Source organism: Mus caroli, unplaced genomic scaffold, assembly GCF_978045245.1.
Source record: "Mus caroli unplaced genomic scaffold, Mus_caroli_1 scaffold_12, whole genome shotgun sequence".
Classification (NCBI taxonomy): domain Eukaryota; kingdom Metazoa; phylum Chordata; class Mammalia; order Rodentia; family Muridae; genus Mus; species Mus caroli.
This window is the reverse complement of record NW_028227267.1, coordinates 65,002,748-65,011,669: the sequence shown is the minus strand read 5'-3', so window position 1 is coordinate 65,011,669 and position 8,922 is coordinate 65,002,748.

Genomic DNA, 8,922 nt, shown 5'->3' with positions numbered 1-8,922 from the left:
TAGCACACTAATAAAGTGCACCTCTGAGGGTGTCCTCCAGAGCATCTCCAAAGACAGGAGCATAAGGGCTCTGACCTAATCAATAGTTCCATGCCATGATACTTTTCAATTTAAACAGACCATTGGTGGCTGGGGAACTGTGGCAAGTAGAGTTTCATTGAAGAAAGCAGACAGCTGTGGGCGTGCCCTAGAAAAGAATATGCTGACCCTAATTTCTGAAGACATCCACTGCAGTGATGTTCTTTTGTCTTAACTCATAGCCATAGGAATGAAGGCAGTGAACTGTGGCCACTGAAACTGTGAATGCATTTAAACTTCCTTGAATTGTTTTTTTAAATGGATTTGGTCATAGCGGTGAAAAGTCTGGCTAAAACAAGAAGTTGTCCAGTCCATGAATCTGACTGGCTGGATTCTCGTCTTTAGAGCAGTGGTTCTTGACCTGTGGGTCATGACCCTGTTGATAAACCTCTATCTCCAAAAATATTTTACATTACAATTCATAACAGTCATAAAATTACAGTGTTGAAGTAGCAAGAAAATAATCTCGTGGTTGGGGGAGTTCCCCAAAACAGAAGGAACTGTATTAAAGGGTCACAACATTATGAAGGCTGCGAGCCATTGGTCTGTAGAATCTGAAGGAAACTTGAAAAACTCACTTCCTCACAGCAGTAGGAATCTGGTTGCAGAAGGCTCTGGCATTCAGGGCTAGCCTCGGCTGTATTAGGCATTGGGGGCCACCCTGTACTGAAAGAACAGCAGCAACAGATGATTTCTGGATCTAGCTTCTTGATCATTCTGGAAGAACTTCCATGCTCTCCCTTTTCTGGTTTGTGAAACTAGAGCTGCAAGGCTGTGGGAAGCCATTATTGCACTGCAGAAGGAAATTGTCTCCTGGATGCTTTCCTGGTAGAGTGCAAATTTATGAACAACTGGTTGGGGGAACAATCTCCAGTTAGTATAACAAAATAACTGTTATTAGGTAACTTCTGTAGGTATTAAGGCTCTTGCTGAAGCTATCATTGCATTTACGTACAGATGGTAGAGAAAGAACCCACAGATTGCTGAAATAACTTATTCTGAACTGAGACCTCATGCCAAGTCTGAAGCTACAAGCTTATGGTCCCCAATTTAATGGCTTTAATATATATTGTCCCTTCCCCACCCTTCAGTCTCAGCTAGCTAAAATAAAACACTGTTTAAATGTATGAAACTACCACTGAGTTACTTGACATATAGTAATTCACTCAATCACAGAATCTCTACATTTCATAATTTCTGAATTTCAAGGCAGTAAGTAATTCTTTTGGCAACTTGGTAATGATCATCTAGATATATTCTCTAGTTGATGATTGAAAGAGACACTACTAAAAACGGAAGGCATATATAGACATTAAGCAGTTATTAAAAACATAAAATGTTATCTGCAACTCTGTACAGATTTGGCCTTTTGGGGGGTCTCCAGAGATCACCTCTTCATCTGGATTCAAACAACAGTCATATGGGCCTGTGAATTGTTTTAGTTCCATCTATGGCGCCCATCCATGTCAATGAGATGAGTTGGACAGTTAAACGTATCTGACTAAGGGAAAGGACTTGGGGCCAAAGTAAACTGTCAAAATGAGGCTAAATTTAACTTTGCAACAAAGCAGATGTAAATCTCACTGGGGTTCTCCCCAGCAGCTAAGAACATAAAAGCTCTGCACCCACAGCAGCATTAGAAAAGGTTGAAGGCAGGAGAAGTTTTGTGAACTGTTTCCTCTAGGCTAAAGGCTGACACCAGTTCCAGTAAATGCTGACTGTGCCTTCAAGAAGTCTGACCTGTTTAACGCTGGTGCAAAAAGTGTTCCCAAGCAAAACCTTTCCGTTCCACGACGTGAAAGTATACAGCTGCGTGTGAATCAAAGGACATGCCAGTCTGTGTCAGCCACGCTGTCACCTCAAATGCTCCAGGGAGCCTCTGAACAGTGCCAGGGGCAAACAGAGGAATTCTCTTTCCCAACTCCTTTTTTTTTTTCCTGCATAGTGAAATATCTGCATAAAGTGACTCAATCGAAGGGATCTGATTGTCTGTTGTTATGAAATCTTAACATTCTTCCACAGTGGGGGAACAAAGGAAAATGAAGCAAAGAGGAGGGACACTTTAACATTTTATAAACAAACAAAAAAGAGGTTTTTGTTTTCTTTTGTTCTGTTTCTGAAAACATTTTCCTTAAGGGGCTGAAGCTCTGTAACTATATAGTTAGAAACTATATTTTGCTTGTGATATTAGGTTTTCAGGGGGCGGGGGTGTGAGGTGCATTTTAGGAAACGATCCCTGGTTGGTACTTGATTTCTCTTGTTTAATGTTTGTAAAAATAATTGCACAAAATAGTTTTAAAATTTTTTTCCACATGTCTCTGCCAAAAGTCTCAACTTTTCCCATTGTTGTTATAAAGGTCTTTCTTCAGGGCTGACAGACTTCCTCAGTTGCCTAATGGGAGGGCTATGTATCCAGACAAATGTAAAACGTTTGAGATGCATTGGCTTGTATGACTTTGGCATTGACCCCAAAATAAATAAAGATTATAGTACATTGCTTATATATAGTTATTGCCCTACGAAAGATGTCTATATAATATTAGGGATAGTTACACACAGAAATGTCATCATAGAGAATGCTGTAATATGAACCTGGGGCCAAAGATCTTTATATATATAATATATGTGTATAGTATTAATTTCAGCTTTGATATGTGGTTATTATCTTTGGGTTATGAATAAGAAACACAACTATCTTGTATTCTGTTAAAACTACCATCTTCATTCAGTTCTCTGACCATTGGAGAGAGAGAGAGGGCTTTACATTACCCATCCCCCAGAACTGTTGGTGCTCATATTGACTTTGGGCTTGGAGCTAAAGGGCAGTTGTTCTGGCCTATCGACTAAGGAAGCAACCTCAGTGGGGACAACCAGAAACCCAGAGGAAAGGCACGCCTGTTCTCCAAAGGATAAACCAGATGGCAAATGGCATGATGGGCCCTCTCCCATGGCCATTGTCTGTCCTTTCCCCCTTGTGAGTTATTCAGATATAGGCGGTCCCCAACTTGTAAGTTCACCAAGTTCATGTATCAAGAACTCAGAACATAACGTCCCATTAAATCAGTGTTGTGCTGGTGGTTACTAAGGCTGGTGATGCCTTTGACTTCTGCCTAGCCCCTCCCTTCTTATGGTGCCGACCACGCCCACTTCTCTGCCTCCCATCCTGTGTTCCCCATAGCTTGCCTCTGCATCCCTGACCTCAGCCGCTTCACTGAGTTCAGTGACTGGGTGAAGAAATGGACTTAGTTCAAGTTGGGGCGATCAAGATAGTTCTTCCTTGGTGACAATGATTTATTAAGTACCGAGTAGTTAGATGAAGCTCTGGGTACTTGGAGCTGGCCGGGGGAGTGGTGGTGAGGGACACACCCACCTTCTCCAGGGTAAAGCTGTGAGGTTGTGAACCCTCTGCTGTCAGAAAAGCGATAGGCCAAGAGCAACAGAGATAAGAGAGGAAGGACAGGGAGGGTGCAGCCTACTCTGGACCCAGAGTTCTCATGCCTAAGGACCCGCACAGTGTTAAATCCTGTTTTTCAATCTTCATCTTTTAACTCTTTCAGCACCGAAACCCCAGGTTGACTCAAAACCAAACCAAACTTACCTCCCTCTCTCTCTCTTTTTTTTTTTCTAAAGTGTATTTTCATGTATTTCTGCCTCTTGAGTGCAAGTTCTCTCACTGGGAAATACTTGTTCAGCTTGAAGTCATTTCATAGGCTAACACTGAGAAGCCCACCTGGTGCACAGTGTAAGAAAGGTCTTGAGTTTGACGACATCAACATGGTGGTTAAGAAGACGCTCAGGCCTGAACTCTGCTCTCTCTGTTACTGTAACTGTAATATTTACCATTCTCTGAGATAGGGCTGTTCAGATCCATGGCGCTCCTCTCCATTGGGGATCTCAGCCCAAGTCAAGGACCCACAAAGACCTTCAGCGGCCTTCTGGCAGACTGTTCACAGCACAGCATGCGAGAAGGGCATGTGGAATCGTGCAAATGACTGAAGTGGCCGCAGCTGTCATCATCTGCTGAGGTCGCTCAGGGCAGACTCACTCATTCGTACTTTTCTGTTTCTTCACGTCTGAGTCATCTCAATGCTGGAAATATGTTTTTAAAAATATTGCTCAAAATTGCAATTACTTTGTGGTAAGGGTGGTGGTGAGTGTGGTAAGGGTGGTGATGAGTGTCTAACAGACTCTTATGAGATTGGTACATCTTGGTCATTTCTTTAAGATGATGCATTCTCCAGGGTCCTAAGACATTTGCCACCTTCTAGAAGAACTCATATGATAATTTTAAGCTCAGGCAGTTATGTTGTATGTGTAGTATGCATGTGTGTATATTTCTTCCTTTTTTGAACCATGCTCCATGTTTCTTAGTGTAACCACAGAGAAAATGACAAAGTTTTATCACGTTCTGATTCCTTATGTGTGGGATGATTTATTTCTTTGATAGACATACTTATTTATTTAGAAAGACCTCTAAGGATCTAACTCTGGTTATCAGGCAACAAATGCATGTAATTACATAACCACCCCCTGGCCCTGAAATGAGTAGTTAGATGTAAGATTGCTGCCTGATCAATAAAGATCACTTTAAAAAGAATAAAAATGTAAAAGAAGATAGAAAAGAACTCTGAAGCGTTTGTTTTGTGCTTGATGCTAGGCTCTACTCTAGTCACTCAGGAGTCAGCAGAGTCATTCACAACGAATTCTTAGCTTGGCAGAGAGCTTGCCCCACAGCTACAGACCACCAACAGCTCTACTCTATGCTGAGTGCACAGCATCTCACTCTGACTTACCTGCAGTGATAGGTGAAGTTGCAATTCGTTATGACAAGACAGTGACAATGGAAAGAAGGTGAACATAGGGACAGGAGGTGGTGCCTGGAAAGCGAATGGGGTGGGGCTGTGTCATTTGGAGTTTGGACACAGCAGGAACAGGGGCATGGTACTTACAATAACAGTTCAATATTGTAGAAGAAATGGTAACTGTGAAATGTTGATGCATGGGGAAAGGGTTAAGAGACAGGACTCTGCGGGGTGGAAAGCATCAGGTGCCACTTCATGACGGCTGGATATTTTGGTCATTGATGTTGCGAGGGAACTGCTAAAGAGATTTCTACAGACCAGTAACATGACTAGATTTGATGTTTGGATCTGGATAAGATGTCAGAACTTCAACTTATTCACACAGGTTGGAGCATATTTTCTCCAGTTCTGCAGAGGACCAATTATTGTTGCAAAAATAGCCAAAGTATATATTCACATATATATGTGCAGAAATTCACAGATTAAAAAAATATTTAACCCCCAACTTATGTATCAAAATTTGATTTCAGTTATAAAAACAAAAAAAAAAAGAAAGCTAAAATTCCAAAGAATCATTGATTCAACCTGCTGCTACAGATTCAAACACTATGATCTTTCCTTGAGCATAAGAAAATACTAAACTTATTGCATTTGTGATAAAGTTTTAAGTTGGTAAAGTACGTGTAGCAAAACTAAAATGAAAACAAAACAAACAAACGAACAAACAAACAAATCTAGGCATTTGAATTACATTTATGTTTTGAACCATGATTTCACTACAAGGAACTAATCTGCAGTGCTTCCATATGTAAAGATTTATACATTTCCAAATAAGAATGTATTAATGATATAAAAAGATCAAAGCATTTAAGGAAAAGATGGTGAATAGCAGACCACATGTGTATAGACAGAATAGTATATCTTATTAAAAAGAAAACTGAAACCTTTTTATTGGAAAGGAAAAGAGAATCCCCTTCAAAGTGATATTTTTATAAGGAAATATATATTAGAATATGCCTTGCTTGCCACTATGTCGATGGAATTGTGCACACTAGTACATAAGTGCATATAATATTTTTGGAAGAATACACAGGCTAAAGGAGATAGGGTGACACAAGTGAAGGCCAAAGATGGCCCAGCTTTGGTTATGGAGGTGCCATTTTAATAGTAGTTAAAACACAAAGGCTGCAGAGATGGCTCTGGGGATAGTACATGCTGTACTAGGATAAAGGCCCGAGTTCCCATCCTCAGCAGCCGAGTATGGCCTCCTGCATCTGCACCCACAGTGCTGTGGGGATGGGAAAAGTTAGAGATCGTATCTTAAGAGAATAAGGTAGGAGGTAATAGCCGATGTCTTTCCCTGATGTGCACACATGCAAACATGCACACATACACAGGTGTGTATGTGTGTGCATCCTCCATATACTAGAGAAAAAAAGTGGAATGATAGATAATTGTATGAAAAAATAAGTCTGAACTACCTATTACCTATATGAAACACACTTCACTGTCAAAGATATACATTCACTGGGCGTAAAAGAATGGAAGGCAACACACCAAACACATGAAAGCCCCGAACAAGCAAGGATAGTTTTGTTTATATCTGATAAAGTAGGCTTTGAGCCAAAATTAGTCAGAAGAGATAAGGAAGGTCACTATGCATTACCCAAAATAACAGTCAGGAAGGTAGATGCAACAACTGAAAATATATATACACTGAATGTCAAGTCCAGTTTCAAATAAACACAACTTACCATAAAGGGACAAATCGACCAGTAACAGCAGATGCCTCCAATACCATGATTAGGTGGGTTTCATCAGAAATACAAGGACAGTCCAATATTCCAAATAAATGAATACAATAACAACAGAAACTTGAGGACAGCAATCCTGTGGTACAAAATTAGCATAGAACTGAGTACTTTCTTATACCCCATATATTGCTGTGAAGAAAGTCAGGGAAATTTTTCATTCATTATAGATTCTACAAAAAATGTGTACATATAAACTTAATCAGGAAGTGAAAGATCTGAGCAATGAAAGCTTCAAAACATTGAAGAAAGGAATTGAAAGAGATCCCTGAAGCCTGGAAGACCTTCTGTGCTTGTGCATTGACAAAATCAACATAAAAATGGCTAGATTACCCAAAGCAATAAAATTCAATGTAATCCCCATAAATGCTCATATGCATTCTTTACAGAAATGGAAAAAATAATCCTAAAAGTTGTATTTATATGGAAATACAGAAAGAGACACCCCCCCAAGCTAAACAAATTCCAATTTAAAAGAATCATGTAAGAATTAATGTACAGTTAAGCATAGACACCTACAGTCATCTGGATTTTAGCAAAGTTGAACAAAAACTTCAAGACATCCTCTTTAACTCTGGATACTGTGAAAACTGGCTAAGCACTGACTAGCTCGCCTGAAAATGTACCAAAGTGCTTAATACCTGGCACTCTAAACCCGTGGGAATGAACTTCAAGATGGAGCATAGGAAAGGGCTTTCTGAAAGAAACCCCAATTGCTAGAATTGACAAGCAGGATTGTGACATTCCACAGGAAACAAAGAGACAGAAGAATGAAGCCAGCCTCCACAATGCCAGAAATCTTTGCCAAATTTACATGTGACAGGACATATGTCTCTAGAAAATCAGGAACTAAAATAATTTAACAGCAAGAAGTCAAAGCATTCCCTCTAACTTCTACACAAAGTTCTAAAAACTGAAAACAAATAGTCAATAAATATATGAAAGGCATCTAAACATCCCTAGACACCAGAGAAATGTGTAAGGAGCCGCCCTCACATTGGCCATTACAAGATGGCGCTGATGGCACTGGCACCTGTGTAAACAAACCATCTGCACATGCGCTGGGGTAGTTTCCCACCCCATGTGCTCTGCCTTCCCTGTGACGACAACTCCGGCCGATGGGCTGCAGCCAATCAGGGAGCGACACGTCCGAGGTGGAGGACAGTCCTCCATAAAAGGGACGGGTTTTCGCCATTCAGGGGATCTCTCTCTATCTCTCTCTCTCTGGCGCTCTCTTCTCCACTGGCTCCTGAAGGGGTAAGCAATAAAGCTTGTGCCGCAGAAGATTCCGGTTGCCCTGAGCGTGTTCTTACCAGGGGACACAAAAGCTCGCAATAGAAATGGAAAGTTAAACTCCACTAGTGTGTTATCTTACTACAGGCTGGACAGCTACCATTGAGACAGCAAATGCTGGTGGGTAAGTGGGTGCTGGAAGAACCCCTTCCACACTGGGTATGGGAGCACAAACTGTGGAGCCAGTATGGCAGTGCCCCATGAAATGAAAGTATAACTTCCATATGGCCCAACTTTACCTCTCCTGTGTATATACCTGAGGAAATATAAGTCAACATACCACAGAGATACATATATGTCTCTGTGTACTGTAGAACTGGTACAACAGCCAAAGCATGGGACCAGTCTGGGTGTTCATCAACAGAGACAGAATGGAGCAAGTGTGACATACACTGGAAACAGGAGATTAATGCAACCTCAGAAAAATAGCGCATGCTTTCTTTCAATGTAGAGTCTAGATTTAAGCCATATATATATATATATATATATATATATATATATATATATATATATATAGAGAGAGAGAGAGAGAGAGAGAGAGAGGATTGTTTTACCCGCAAAAAAAAAGGGCAAGCAAGAGTAATGAGGGAAAAAGACAAATATCAAATATTGTATCTTATATACAAAATTCAGTGTAAAACACATACACATAAACACACATGCATGCACGCACACACACACACACACACACACACACGATGGACAGAGAGGGTAAGAATGCAAATATGAGATTTAAGGTACAATAATATATGTGTATGTGTATGAAAGTATAGGGAAATTCATTATTTTATATACTAACTCACATACTAACTAAATATATAGTATAGGTGTGTTGTGTGTGTGTGTGTGTGTGTGTGTGTGTATGTGTGTGTGGTGTTTAAAACAAGTCCTAACTGTCCTGGTCTTGCTTTGCAGACCAGGCTGGCCTCAAACTCACA